We start from the raw sequence: 15,977 nt of genomic DNA, 5'->3' as shown, positions 1-15,977 counted from the left end.
AGTCAGAGACCTTTAGAAGAAAAAACATGAAAAAATAATTTTAAAATAAACATATGATAGCGATTAACGGTAAAACTGAATATAACAATAATTCTTTTGGTTTAAAATAATAAACATATAACCTAAATATAATACGAATATCAATGAATGTAGAAAACATTATGGTTTGGGAGCCAGGTCATCGTACCTGTAACGACACTAATAATGTTATATTTTATTAGTCTACTCATGAGAAGAAGAGATAAAAGGGGAGATATCTAAAGCCGGGCAGGTCGCTATGAATGATGACCCGTGGTCGCGGACCATGATAATTATTCAGGGTTGAAAACGTAAAATGTCAACGGGATCGAGTTTCTATTGAATAGTGGGTGTGTTGGAAATCTACATGGCCTTAGAAATAGGATTGAACAAAGTTTGATTTATCGATTTGATGACAAGTGTACAATTGATTCATCCATGATTGGTGGTTGTTATTTAACTATGGATATCGTCAGTATTGTCAGTATTTAAAAAAAAAAACAAATAAACAAAAAGAAAACATTCTTCAAATTTTTGGCCAGAATGCTCTTCCATCAACTATCGATCGATTAAAATTACGAATGCAATGAACGTTTAAAATAACTCTTTTCGAATTCCCAGTTTTGAGAGTTTTTGACAAGATGACGGTCATTTTAATCGAGTTTTCTGGCCAATTTTTTAAATGTATTTTTTAAGAGAACGGCAGAGCAGTGCTAGTGGGTTGAGACAATCGACTCTCTTTTTTAAAACTTTAAACTAAACTTAACTTAACAAAGTTAGATAAATTAAAAACCCATTGCCTTGTTAAATGTAAGAGTGTAATTATGTGCATTTTCAATTGTGTAAAAATATTGTTTTGACTATTCAGAACTTATTTGGCTCTTGAGTTTAATTTAGCCAATTTGTTGAAGTCCTAACCACATTGAGTACATGGATATCTGTCTTATCAGTCGTATCGGGTGGCATTCGGATCGTGAGCACCTCCGTGGCTGGCAAATCTTTTTTTTTTTAATGTGACGTCAACTATATTCTAATTACTGCTGTTATATTCCTCTTCGTTGACATTCGGGGCCCTTTCATTGCACAGCGGTCCCAGTTAAGGATAAACAAACAATCGACGCATTCTGACCTTATTACGGCCTTAATTCGACTTAATCCCGTGTTTATACAAAGACGAGCCTGCGGGAATAATGAGATTTCTGTCATTGCCACAAATGGGAAATGACTTGTTTGGACAGCTTGTATCATAGCTGGTCTGGCAGGAAATCAATAGTAACACATAAGGCCACAATTACCGATGGCACGATAAAAACAACATTTGTCAAAAGACTCACCGAATCCTAATCGCCGTTGCAATAGATAATCAAACAACTTACAGCGACAGAGTAGACCGTTTCATCATAGTTTTATTAGGCGGACATTAAAAAAAAATAGACTTTCATACTCACACACACACATACACACACACACACACACACATACACACACACCGACACATCATTAGTATTGCTTAAACGTAAATGGATAAGTGTCCATGATGGTGGTGATGATGGTGGTGATGATGATGATGATGATGATGGTGAATGGTGATGATGAGGAGGAGGGGGAGGTTGACAATGATGTTGAGGATGATGGTTAGATGTTTTCTTCCCTTACAAGTCGTATAGATCAAGTAGTAATGCCAATGTGTTGAATACAATTTCGACAGACTCATCCGACCACTACCATGGATTGGATATTGATCATAGTAAATTCATTTCAACGTCTATATGAACACACCCTTCAGAGCACATTAATTGATTCTTTCCGCTGTGATGATTTTTTTTTTAATGTCTTCCAAACAATAGTTTCGAATGACGTTGATATCAGCATTCTTACATTGGCGAATATGGGTGACAAGTTTTAAGTGTGTAAATTGTATTGTTATGTTCTATTGATAGCTGAAACATAATTGTAATTAAAGAAGTTTGTTCCTGACTGTTTTATTTTGTTTTGTCGTGTTCTGTCTTTGTGAGTTTTCACATTTTCTTTCTTTTTTTTTCTTTTTTTTTTCTTTTTTTTTTTTTTTTTTTTTGTTGTTAAGTTGTCTTCTGAAATATTGTGCAAATCGATCAATGACTGTTGTTGTTACTGGTGTAGTTTTGTCTTCTTTCTTTTTTCTATTTTCTCTGTGTTATGTCTGACGAAGCTGCAAAAGGATAGTCCAATCCATTCAGAGGTCTACACATCAATGGATATAACTATTTTGAAGACGTTGAGTTTGGGAAATTTTCGAAGGCTTGAATAAAAAAAAATACTATCATAGTCCCCGTGCGAATTTGGACTCACTCAGCTCTCAAGTAGTGCAATAAAAAGCCCTGAAGAAGAGGCCATATTTTAAGATTTATTTTATCAAAGAAAAGGACTTTATTGGATCCTATTAATTTTTTTTTAAAAGTCTACCTTGCATTATGGATAAATACCTTGACGTGCCCCTTTAACAAGAAATACTGCAAGAAACATCGCAATGGGGACACTTTTAAAAGTTAGTCTGCGATTCGTTGAATACACCCAAACCAAAAACAAGATAAGGGAAAATATACATATGTAGTATTTTTTTAAATACATGCAATCCAATAAGATAATTGTATCCTGTAAATCTTTATTCCTTTGATAAGTGTTCGAGAATGCTATCACAATGTACCTAGATAATTTTATCAAAGTATTATCTGCTCTTTGTGATTTTTGCCTCTTGCTTGACTTACATATTTTTGTTTTCCCTGTTGTTGCTTGTTGTATTTTTAAAATAAAGGTTGCAATGAATTTCGCCATTCCATAACAATGAGGCAAGGCCGATCGTTTTAGGACAAACATTTTTTTTTCCTGTAAATACTTCCAAGCAGAAAATTGTATGTTTTAAACGATGGTATACAAATTCAAAAAGGAAATTGTACAATTTAATGATAGATACCAGTTACTTAATTTTTGCAATTTTATAGTTCCAGATTGTTATCAATGCTTTTGTATTATATTCGTGCAACACCCCAACTTCAGAGGTTGGTGAGCTCCATGTCAACTTTTAGCATGGTGATGCTTTTTGTTGTTTTTTTTTTTACACTGACTTCACAGGAGCAAAAAGATCATTGTTGTTTTTATTTTGAAGAAATAAAAATATTGTTTTGCGGCCTTAATCGTAAGAATCACTCAAAGTACCTAGCATATTTTCATGAAGTTATTGCATACTGGTATCTTTCATAAGCTAGAACCATTTTGACACCAACTTTTCAAGGAAAACCAACAAACGGCGATTTTCAATTACATCAAATGGAATGGAGAAAATATTGCGTTGGTTCGGCATTATTACCATTACATAGCATTGAGACCACGGCATATCGAATTGGACCTCTAAAAAGTGCTCACACAAGTATGTGCGTGTTTGATACGATGGTTTTGTCTTTAAAATCCAGCATCTATGAGACTTATCGAAACACCATCAGTAACAAATGACTGGAAGAAATAAATGAAGACGGCCCCGAGGTTGTGATAAAAAGGGAAAACGAATACAAACAAAAATAAAAATAATAAAAATCAATATATAAAGTCATTAGTACAAACCTTTGGCTGTTCAAATTATATCCAGTTTGGAACAAGAAATGTAATTGATAATTCCAATTGTCATAAATGCCATACTTGACTAATATGGAAGGAATCACAATCTTTAAACCATCGAATTACATTGTTATAGTTTTAGGACAAAATCAGATGTTCTTTAAATATCAAATTAAGTCACATTTTTAATCAAACCCTGTCTTATCCTTCTTTATCATTTTAATCCAAAATCGGAGATAGGTTAATCTATTACGATTGGGGAAAAAATTAAAACTATAGAGATTTTCACCGAGAGTCAATTCGTACACATCAGCGTTGGTCTGGTGAACGCATTTTTATGACAGTAACAAAACGTTCTTTGATTCGAAATGGTTAAAGAAATAACAAAAATATCCGTCCTCCTTCAAACTATTAAGGTGAAATTAAAATTCAATTTGTTAACCAGACTGACGCTGCCCAGAATTAATTATTGTTTAGACATGAAAAATTATTTCTATGGATTATATCAAATTATTTTTGGACTTTATTTAACTGTTTCGTAAAGCAGTGTACCTTTGATAGAACAGATAAATATAACACCACTAATATTTGTTGAACAGGGTGGCAAAATCATTAAGGATGGATATCAGATGATAACTCGGTACTTCAAACAGAAAAAGAAAAAGAAAAAGTAGTTCAACATTTATCTACGTTATTTAAATGATTTTCTAACTGTTTACCTTCTAGAAATATGACACAATTATTTGACTTTTTCATTTCATAACCAAACTTGTAGACATTATGCATTATTCATATCTTATTTGAATAATATTATCGTTATAGCAATTCTAACACATAACCGTCTTATCTATGTGTGTGTGCTGTGCGTGTGTGTGGGAGTGTGTGTATGTATGCGTTTGTGTGTTCATAGAAGAACAAAAATAAAGTTACCGATACATCGATGATTGCTTGTCTGTTTGTAAAGTTTGTTTTTGCTTTTAATCAGAGAGTTTATAAGCTAAATCTCTCTGTTTTAATGTACCTTTTTGTTTTTGTTTATTTTTGTTGGGTTTTTTTTTCATTTTGTTTTATTTTGTTTTGTTTCTGAGAGGGTGTTCCTCTTCGTACCTTTTTTTTTTTTTTTTTTTTTTTTTTTTTTTTTTTTTTTTGTTTTGCTTTTCATTCTTGGGGTGGGATGGGTTTTAAAAATTCGAATACCGTTTTTTGCCTTTTAAAATAAATTAATTATCATTTTTGTTTGCTTTGGTATATTATTGATTTTCCTTGTTTCCATTTGCTAATTAGAAATTCTAATGTATGAGTTATATTAGCAATTTCCAAAGAAATAGAAGAAACTTTGAATTGAACTCAAATTTCATTGCTTTTTTAAAACTCGTAAATTCAACACACAATCAGCTGGAATATAGCGACACGTTACTGGCAATTCGAGATCTTGAGATCCATCGTGTCAATTTGGTATTATTGTATGGCATCATGAATAATGATGAGCAAACCTGAATTTTAATTCAAAAGAAATACCAAATTTTTGAAGTTTGAGAAATAAAGCTTAAAACAGCATGACTATCCTGACGAATATTGTTTTGAGATGATTAGTGTTTGTTGTTGTTTATTTTGTTTAGTTTGCCTTTGTGAGGGGAGGTGTTCGTTTTTGTTTTGTTTTGTTTATTTATTGGGGGGGGGGTTGTTGGTTTTTTGTTGTTTTTTTCTGTTTTTTTTTTGTTTTGTTTTTTATTTGTTGTTGTCTTTTTTTTTTTTTTGGTTTGGTTTTGTTTTATTTTTTCTTTGTTTTTATAAGAAATCTTTGTTACCCAACATTCACGATACAATATGAAATGAACAAGTTTGGGACCACATTTACCAAATCGCGAGAGAAAATTAATAGTCAATTGAATTAATAGGTACCGGTACAAAATAATATACACTTATATATAATACCTATCAAAAGAACCCCTATAGACAATCTTAATCAAGCAATATTACTAATCAAGGTGATCAGGTAACCGATATAAAATTGAGTGTGGCCATATCCAAGTAAGAATCACAACCATAACACCTCACAGATACTATAGATCCACTTGTTACCTTTCAACACAGCCATGAGATCACTAGATACCAACTATAACTACCGGATTTACACTTAGATCCTCTAGATATCCACAAACCCGTCAACGGGTAGATAACATTACGGTCCATAAAACAAGTAAATAGTGGGTAGCGGTAACAATGAAATGAGTAACAAAAACATTGGGTATAACACAGGCACTAAAACGTGAACGGCAATTTACTGTTATACTATAGCCTCAAAGACACATTGGCTGGCTACTAACTTTCCACTTTCCACCCACACTTTTCACAGTCAGGTAGTAGTAACAAAAGTGTATTCAAACACACACGACCAGACAGGTGAATGAGAATGTCCTTAAGTTACGCTTCAGTCGCATCGACTCTCTCAGTCAGTAGTAATGCCTAGAATATAACATATCCCACACTATGCAAATGACGGGTGCTACTGTAGTCGGAATAGCCGATATTATTATTACCTTAATACCTCACCTGACTGATCGCTTGATCGTAACGATTAGCGACAATACAATTACTCTTCTCCCGTGACCTTTCAACTCCCTAGAATTATGACAACGTGAGGTCAATTGTACTCAGCTATGTGGTCTAGTTGGTAAGATACTCAACTTTGTGGCCTTTAGGTTGCGGATCCAGCAGAGGGCAACGCAAGGTTGAGTCCTTGGGGGGGGGGACAACTCTTTACTTACATTTCCCCCCCAAACTCAGGTGTAATACAGATGACCGGTCGGTATCAACAGTAACACATTGTGTCTATACAGGCGTCACAACTCGTAACTCGTCGTACAATGTTGCTGTTTGTCTGGTACCTCTTGAAAAGTGCCTTGAGCGCTACATATAAGCTCACTGTTCCCCCTAAACGCCCCTAAATATAAGCTCACTGTTCCCCCCTAAACGCCCCTAAATATTAAGCTCACTGTTCCCCCCTAAACGCCCCTAAATATAAGCTCACTGTTCCCCCTAAACGCCCCTAAATATAAGCTCACTGTTCCCCCTAAACGCCCCTAAATATAAGCTCACTGTTCCCCCTAAACGCCCCTAAATATAAGCTCACTGTTCCCCCTAAACCCCCTAATATAACTCACGTTCCCCCTAAACCCCTAAATATAAGCTCACTGTTCCCCCCTAAACGCCCCTAAATATTAAGCTCACTGTTCCCCCTAAACGCCCCTAAATATAAGCTCACTGTTTCCCCCTAAACGCCCCTAAATATAAGCTCACTGTTCCCCCTAAACGCCCCTACATATAAGCTCACTGTTCCCCCCTAAACGCCCCTAAATATTAAGCTCACTGTTCCCCCTAAACGCCCCTAAATATAAGCTCACTGTTCCCCCTAAACGCCCCTAAATATAAGCTCACTGTTTCCCCCTAAACGCCCCTAAATTTAAGCTCACTGTTCCCCCTAAACGCCCCTACATATAAGCTCACTGTTCCCCCCTAAACGCCCCTAAATATTAAGCTCACTGTTCCCCCTAAACGCCCCTAAATATAAGCTCACTGTTCCCCCCCCCCCTAAACGCCCCTACATATAAGCTCACTGTTCCCCCCTAAACGCCCCTAAATATTAAGCTCACTGTTCCCCCTAAACGCCCCTAAATATAAGCTCACTGTTCCCCCTAAACGCCCCTAAATATTAAGCTCATTGTTCCCCCTAAACGCCCCTAAATATAAGCTCACTGTTTCCCCCTAAACGCCCCTAAATATAAGCTCACTGTTCCCCCATAAACGCTCCATAATTCGTGATTCCCTTGATTTAAAAACGCTAAACTTGACTGACAGCCGAAAATGAAATACTATGATATAAAGATACTTTTATTTTGTATGACCACAATGTCCGAATTAAAAAAAAGAATAATAATGAAAATGAAGTTTTAGACATCAACGCCTGAGTGATTACAGAGTGTCAGGTACGTGGTAAAATGTAGTGAATATTCTAAAAGTTCAAGTTCCAAATTTTACTCGTGTCAATCAGGTCGTTAGTGTCGACAACTAATACACAAACGACCAAGTTTAGTTACGACGACGGAAACTTTTTTTTCAGGTAGTTGTATTCTTCGGGTTATGCTACCTACACAAACCAGGCAAGAATCCAAAATTCCACAAACCGTGTGACCCGAAGGAACAATTCAAAACACTATACTACATAACAGAAAAACATACTCCCAGTGAGAATAATCCAACTCCATAATTTCTACACAATTTGGCCCGACAAAAACATCAAAATAAGATATATATAAGCTACGATCACAACATTGACAAATTATACAGTGTATACAACCCTCTGACGAGGGCGTCACTAGAAAATGAAAATCAACAACGCGCTCACACACGCGAGCGGTTATACTTGACTGAATTTGCAATAAAAGGCAAGAGTTGGCCCCTCCTACCTCAACGCACCCATTAAAAAAAAAGAAAATAATAATAATAATAAAAATCATCATCTTCTTCATCATCATCATCATCATCATCATCATCATCATCATCATCATCATCATCATCATCATCATCATCATCATCATCAAAATAATAATAAATAAAAATAATAATAATAATAATAATAATAATAATAATAATAATAATAATAATAATAATAATAATGTCAGTCCCCTTGCCCCAAAACGTAATTATAGAGATAACACTATCAACACTCGGTTACTGCTCCAGCACAAGTGCAGGCTTGTAGTCACTGTTACGCTTCAACGACATCAAGGCATTTTCTTTTGGTTTTTGGGCGATCTGCATATTAATATGACGATATGATACGATATAAATCTACCTGCAATGTCACTATATATTACATGATAATAATAGTCAGAATTTTACTGGACCTGCGATACATTTAACCTTTGCAGGCAGAGGTCGGTTCTACTGTAATAATTCTCTCATTTGACTGATTTCATCAAGACTGCCGTAGCTGCAATGCGATACGGTGTCTCGTCTTTTGTAAATTAAGCAAGCGATGATGGTCGTGGTCCGTGACCGGATGAGTGACAAATATTTTGGCCCATGGTCTTGTGTCTTTGAGTACGGCACCTTGCATACATTACCTCACTGCACTCGAATGAGGTGTGAATGGGTCCCTGATAATAGGCAACTTATACTGTAAAAACTACTAGTACAAAAAAAAAGACTCCAAAAAGGCGACTTGCACTGAATGAAATGGAAATGTAAGGGTATTAACTATGGCGAATGCGTGGAAATGTGTCACATAAATGTTCTTTGTTTTATATTATATTATGTGTTACTCTGTTCTCTTGCTTGCACTAACATAGCCAGATAAACAATTTGAGAAGAAAACTGATTTGAAAGAAATGCTGTCTCTCTGTAAAAGGGTTAAACACAGAAATTGAATTGAATGTTTTAAGTTTAGACGGTAATGTTTAGAATTCTGCTGTAATCTGGAGAAACGCATATTTAAACATTTGGCCAGAAAACTCGTCCTTCAAATATCGATCGATTTAAAGGACTCTCCTCTTGGCAAAAACTCTCAAACCCGGGACTTCGTCAAAGTCCTGGGTTTGAGAGTTTTTGCCAAGATGAGAGTCATCTAAATCGATCGATATTTGAAGGACGAGTTTTCTGGCCAAATGTTTAAATAAATGTTTTTCCAGATTACGACACAGTTGTGTTATAAGGAATGCCGCACTTCGACTTAACTTCAAATAATATTCCCTTCTATGAACAACAAATATTGATTTACATTTTTAAAACTACGGCATTATATTCAAATCGTTCCTTGTACGTAGATAAAATATGTATTGGGTGGAAAATGTTTGAATAGGTTTATTATTACTGTAAAGCATGTAATTATGCTATGTCACAGCATAATAATGAGTGTATGTTTTACGACTTTTGATTCATTTGTATTATCAATCACAGGTAATTGGAGTCAAGAGAGGAGGGCTGGGTGGGGAGGATATCGTTGTAAGAGCGCAAGTTCCAGAAATTGTGAAAGTATAGCTTGTCACCCGGTTTATCATTTTAGATTTATTCATTCTCATAGTAAAAACTGGGATTTTTTAAATTTGATATTTATTGATCAGAAGAAATTCACAAGGTCTCATCGATAATAAAGTTTGTAAGCCTAAGTAAAATTTTCACCAGTTCTGTACACCAAAACAATTGAATCCAGCACACAATGTGTGATTTTGACGTAAATTGTCTATTCTAGAGGCAAACTAACCAATTTGAAGATTATAGGCGTTAAATCGTCCCACTATCGGATAACATGTCGTGTGGTGTAATGGTAGCACGTCTAACCGGTAATCAGGAAGTCTGAGGTTCGATCCCTAGTCGAAGTAGCAGATTGTTTAAGATGGGGTTTTTTTCTTGTATTTTTCTTTCTTGCTTTGTCTGGCACTATTTCACACAAACTTTTTTAGATCTTTATCTGTTCAAAAGAAGTTATAGATAACTTTATACCCTGCCGATCTAAAAAAAAATACAATTAACAAAGAGCCGAGTAACGTCCACTTCATACGCCTTTTCACGCAGGCCTTTTGTGACCATTTGTCTCAAAATGGTGTTGTGTCGGATTGATCTCTAACTCAATTTTAAGCTATTATGACCATAGAATTTGAGTGAAAATTGATGTCCCCATTGAGCAGGGTCATTTTGTTCATCCAACTTTAACAAAATAAAAAAAATTCTAATTCTGATCATTTTGATATTCATCGCAGTTTGTTCATCTATTTTTGTTTGCTTTGTTAATTCATTATCGTATTTTTTGTTTTGTTTTTGTTTTTTGTTTGTTTGGTTGGTTTGTTTTTTGTTTTTTGTTTTTTAGTGTTTGGGGGGGGGGGTTGAAGTTTGTTTCGGGTTTTTTTCCGCTTTTTTAAAAGGGGGTGGGTGTATTTTTGAGTTTATGTTTTTTTTTTAAAAACTGTTCCAAATTGACGTAATACCGCTTTGAAACGATGTTTTAATATATAACATTGTGAAGCCACAAGCCATTCAGGTGATTCTGGATCGGAACGATACAAGATTGAAATTATGATGCCTATGATGAGCACGGCCCATCTAATGCATTATTGATTCTGGTTAGTGGATTCTCCTGCTGTTTTATATTATGTATGGCAATGCACGAGACGGGACACACTCTTGTCCTATTCGGCTTCTGCAGGATGTTTGTCCCCTGGGACGGGACGGATTTGGAGTTGGGACAGTGCCAATCGAGTAACACTGATCATGGGTTCATGAACAAAATAACAATTCATTGTATCGATGCTTGATTGATTAAAAAAACCACAACATCCGCCCACCGGATACAACGCACCAACACACAGATTTATGCGTAACCTTAAACGTTTATCTATATTGAGAACTATTCATTAAAATAGCTGTCTAAAAAAAATAACAATGTGTTCATTGATGTCAATACTCTTCAACAGTCGTAACGTCACTTCCTTCCTAATGACGCATGGTAACTTAGTAACACTGGCTCTAAACTATCGGAAAAATGGCGGACGCCCGTATGAAATATTTCTCCAGCGAGCATAAAAGCGTATCCAGAGGGAAAAAAACCCCATAAATTTGATCATGTTTTGACTTTTATACATTCTGATCACAAGGCATATGAAAAGTTCTAGCCAGCATGAAGAATAAAAAGTAATGATTTTCTTTGTTTAGAACCAAGATGGCCGCCGTTGCCAGGCGGGGTGACATCAGACTACTGAATCCAATCTCGTTCCATATACAGATGATGTGCGCTTGGCTGAGAAACTCACAACGTTGCCATACGGAAGTATAAAGGACACACATAACTATGTGTAACATTAAACGTTTATAGTCTGGCTAACACAGTTTAGTGAAAATTACTCATAAATATGGATGGCAAAAAAACAATAACAAAGACCTGAGTGCCGTCAACTTCGTTCTTCTATTAATGGATTTTGTTCCGTTAAGTAAAATGCACACTTGTTCTAACTGCCCGCCAAAGTGATAGTAACCAACACACAATACTGTGTGCAATCTCCAATATTTATCGTCTCCTACGGGTTAAATATTATGTGAATATGCATTTTTAAAACAAACGTATTGCATTAGACACTGCCACTAAATGATAAATTGTCATCATGAGCCTATCAAAGATAGTCTAAATATCCACATAAGCTGTATGTAGTTTCTCGGACAGACAATGGGTGCCGACAGGCATGTAAAAAGCTGTACAATTTTCCTTTTTTTTTTTACATTGTCTTTAAAATACAAATTAAGCCATTGTCATGTCGATGTTTTTACTTTTGTTCGCTCTACACATAGAAATCCTGAAATGTGAGACTCACTATCAAATTGAAACCAGACAATAGAAAAATGAATTACGACTTACGTCATACCCCTGTTTGTTGCTGTTTTTGACAGCCAGGGTTAGATCAATTACATTGATAATGATATACATACGTTTGTGTGTTTGTTTCAATGAGCTGTAATTATTGTTTTGCCAGTATATTTTTGAACCGCGTAAACTGCTGCCAACTGATGTTTTCAATTTCCATTTCGGTTAGATAGTTTGTCTCTAGGGATACGACATGTTTTTGGGGCGATGCCAAATAAGGTGTTTCGTCCTTGATTCGACGATGAACAAAAACAACCTGATGTGATTATAACGGCGACATTGCTTTGATTATGAGGACCTCTTCTGACAAAGGCAGGTAGGAATTAAATTTCAGATAGAGAGTGTGAATGAAATGTGTGAATGAATGTTGATGAGTAAAACTGATTATGTGTGTACGTGCGAATAATATGTGTGGGAGTGAGAGTTTGGGTGTGAGAGTGAGTAATTGAATGAATTAGCGAGAGTGATTTAATGCATATAAAATAATGCTTGCGTTTCTTCTCAGAAATACCAACTGGTCGGCTGTATTTTGAAGCCCCATCTGAACACAAAAACTACCAATCTATTGATTAATGACTGACTTGACACAAGGGAATAATCATCCACCCCGATGCATTGATACTCAACATGCCAGGGTTTTTGTCTTACTGTTTTCCTTTGTTTGCTTGTTCGTTGATATTGTGTGTGTGTGTGTGTGTGTGTGTGTGTATGAGGTTTTTTTGTATCTCGGTATCATTTCACTTAATTTATGCGAAATTATTTTTCTCTATTTCGTAAATTACATTTATGACAAGCAGCTGAAGATTTATGAAAAAAAAGGAAGGAAGAACATTAATTCGTCGCAATCCCTTACATGATATAACATTTTCATCACATGTTGTAAGTGACTGGACTGCACAATGCCTTTCATGGCATCTGCTAATAGAGGTGTCGGCCCCAGGGACTCGTGAAAACCGGGAGTGGTCGTGTAAGAGCGGGTGTAAAAATTGATGAATATCACTCTAGTTTGGTTGTTCATCAATTGTCTTTCTTGTTGTCAGATTTCAACAAGAGATTGCTGGCGAGGCGATACGATCTAGTGATGTTTGTATAGATGTTTCTGTTAACGATTTGAGTCATTGCCCTGATGCTACATGTCTGTTATACTTTGAAAAAAAAAACATTAAAAAAAATTGGCACATAAAACTTGTCCTTCAAATATCGATAGATTAAAATAACTCGGATCTTTCAAAAACGCTCAAACCTGGGACTTCCGGAGGTCCAGGGCTTAGAGCTTTTGACGAGATAAGGGTCATTTTACTCGATCGTAATTTGAAGGACGAGTTTTCTGGCCAAATTTTAAAAACGTGTTGTTGTTGGAGTCAAAGATTGCCTTGCAGCATGTCTCGTGATGTTAATGTTTTGAGGTCATTTGGGTTTCTTATTTGTTTGTTTTTTTGGGGTTTTTTTTTTTTTTTGTTTTTTGTTTTTAACAAATTATTTTACCGTGTTCTGTATGGTTTGATTTAAGGTCTTACTGTACATTTCCCCATTTCTTTATTGTACTGTTTTTTCATTGGTATATTTGTTCTTTTTTTTTTTCTTTTTTTTTTTTTGTTAATGGTGAACATAAAAAGTGTAATGCGTTCTTTTGTTGCTGTTTGTTTGTCTCCCTTTTCATTTTTAACAGTTATTATATGAGTTTAATTTTTTGACATCATCATCATCATCAGCATGATCATGATCATGATCATCATCATCATCATCACCATCATCATCATCATCATCATCATCATCATCATCATCATCATCATCATTATCATCATCATCATCTTCACCACCATCAACGTCATCCTAAACAACGACAAATTAAATTCGAAGAGCGTCCCTATTACAAGCAACACACTTCTTCATCGATCATTCTGACGTCTACAATAAGGGGGGGGGGGGCAAACTTAAACTAATATCAGTTTCCTTCATTCTAATAACAAAGGTCTCTATATCAATTCCTTAGCGAGTGATATGATATATCTAGATGCTATGGTGATACTGATTAACCTGGCTTTAGATAGAATTAACCTCTATTAATCAAACGTATTATTTATATGGGATTAAGTGATCTGGGGGTATGACACTAGGCCAGTGACTTGAAGGTCCCGGGTTCAAACCTTGCAAGTTTAATCCATTGGAAAAGGGTTTTCACTCATATAATATGTGTAATGTTTTTAACACCAATAGTATTATTATCATCATTGTCACTATTATTATTGATATCATCATCATCATCATCATCATCATCATCATCATCATCATCATCATCATCATCATCATCATCACGACTACTACTACTACTACTACTACTACTACTACTACTACTACTACTACTACTACTACTACTACTACTACTAGTAATACTATTATTATTATTATTATTATTATTATTATTATTATTATTATTATTATTATTATTATTATTATTATTATTATGATTATCATCCTCATTATCTTATCACAGGGGGGGGGGGGGGGGAAGAGAGAGAGAGAGAACAGTCAACATCAGTCGATATATACATTCAATTGATCACGAACGGCGTCTTCAATTATATTCAGTCAAACTCAATCATTTAGGATTTGTTATGACATGTCGTCACGTTTTTGCCGTTTTAGGCCGATAAAAAGACAAAGCAGTAACCAGCACTGGATTATGAATGTCAAAAACGGAAGCCTTGAGATTAACAACCTATTGAAAACTATTATAAAAGCGCCACATCCCTTTGTAACTTCCTCTGCTATGACCGTGCTACGAGACGGACCCAACGTGTCAAGTGAAGGAAAAAAAATAGGAAACAGGATTATTTTCAAAATGGCTAAAAACGACTGCAAAGACAGTTCTACAGAGGGACTTGATTCACAAATATTGACGTTTCGGCCATAACCTAATTCAAACATTTAGCAATGTTGTAATTTAGTAATGTACAACTCTGTGACCCCATGTATGAACCTGATAATCCTCATTTTAACACAGTTGAGAAAATCGAACGTAAAATTCAAGGAAAGCATGGTTTGGTATAGCAATTTTGTTCGTAAGAAATGCAATACGATTTTTAAAACTAAATTTTAAAACTCGGTTAAGTTGGGGGGAAAATAAGACTTATGAGTAACTCATTTTTCAAGAAAATTTGGCTTATCAAATTCGTGCATGGGGTCCACAGAATTTTCATCAGCACCGTAAATCAAATAAATCTTCTCCATGGTAATAAAATCTGCTTCATCTTTTTTTTTTGTTTTGTTTTGTTTTGTTTTGTTTTTAAAGATGAGCTTTTATTTTTTATTATATATGGTAAAAGTGTTGAAAGCGCTTTACAGGGGGTCCCAACCTAACATATATGTCTTTTCTCTTTCGTTCTTTCATCCCCATTATTCTTTTAACCCTCTCCTTACCACCCATAGGAAAATCGTCACATTCGTTACGATTCAACCAACAGTTTTCTCATTCTGATTTCTCTTGTACATCACAAAATCTAAAGAAATTCTTTGATTACAGCTATAAATACTAAACAATGTGTTGTAGACATCATTTTGCTGAACGGGATTCTGTATAGAATGCACTTGTTACTTTTTTGTTTGATTAGGAAAAGTCTATTTTTGTTGTTGGGTAGGTGTGAGTTATCGGGGGAATTTCTAAAAATGGATGGTAAAGAGAGAGTTTATATTTCTTTATCTTCGTTTTCTTTCTGTTCTAAGTTTTTATCTTATCGATTTTGTATTTTTCAGTATCTTTGACCAATAACAAAATACATGCACATTCCCAATTTCCCAATGCCTGCACACATCTAAAAGGTTATTTTATTTCCCTCGAAGGCCATACTATGAAAAGCAAAAGTTTAAGTTCATAATATTAAAGTACAGCTCGTTAATTACCGGGTCTCTGGTAGACATAGGCGATCATGGCTCTCCAATCCCATCTGTCATCTGAGACTCT

General features: G+C 35.2%; 1 protein-coding gene across 16 annotated transcripts in view; it reads right to left on the bottom strand.

Moving 5' to 3' along the window:
* LOC144971150 (uncharacterized) overlaps positions 1–15,977 on the bottom strand; it is a 244,633-nt gene that overhangs the window by 148,513 nt on the left and 80,143 nt on the right. Inside the window, exons 1-2 of one of the 16 annotated variants that reach the window (XM_078911624.1) lie at positions 7,846–7,983; positions 3,613–3,852 (exon numbers count right to left, since the gene is read on the bottom strand). The exons of 13 other annotated variants lie outside the window; for them this stretch is intronic. The gene's annotated coding sequence lies outside the window, so the exon portion shown is untranslated. 2 more of the 16 variants (XM_078911625.1, XM_078911627.1) reach the window with 2 other exon arrangements.

This window comes from Berghia stephanieae, chromosome 4 (genome assembly GCF_034508935.2).
Source record: "Berghia stephanieae isolate SIO BIC M18660-M18661 chromosome 4, UCSD_Bste_1.3, whole genome shotgun sequence".
Taxonomy (NCBI): domain Eukaryota; kingdom Metazoa; phylum Mollusca; class Gastropoda; order Nudibranchia; family Aeolidiidae; genus Berghia; species Berghia stephanieae.
Note: the sequence above shows the minus strand (reverse complement) of the source record. Positions and strands in the feature narration are given on the sequence as shown.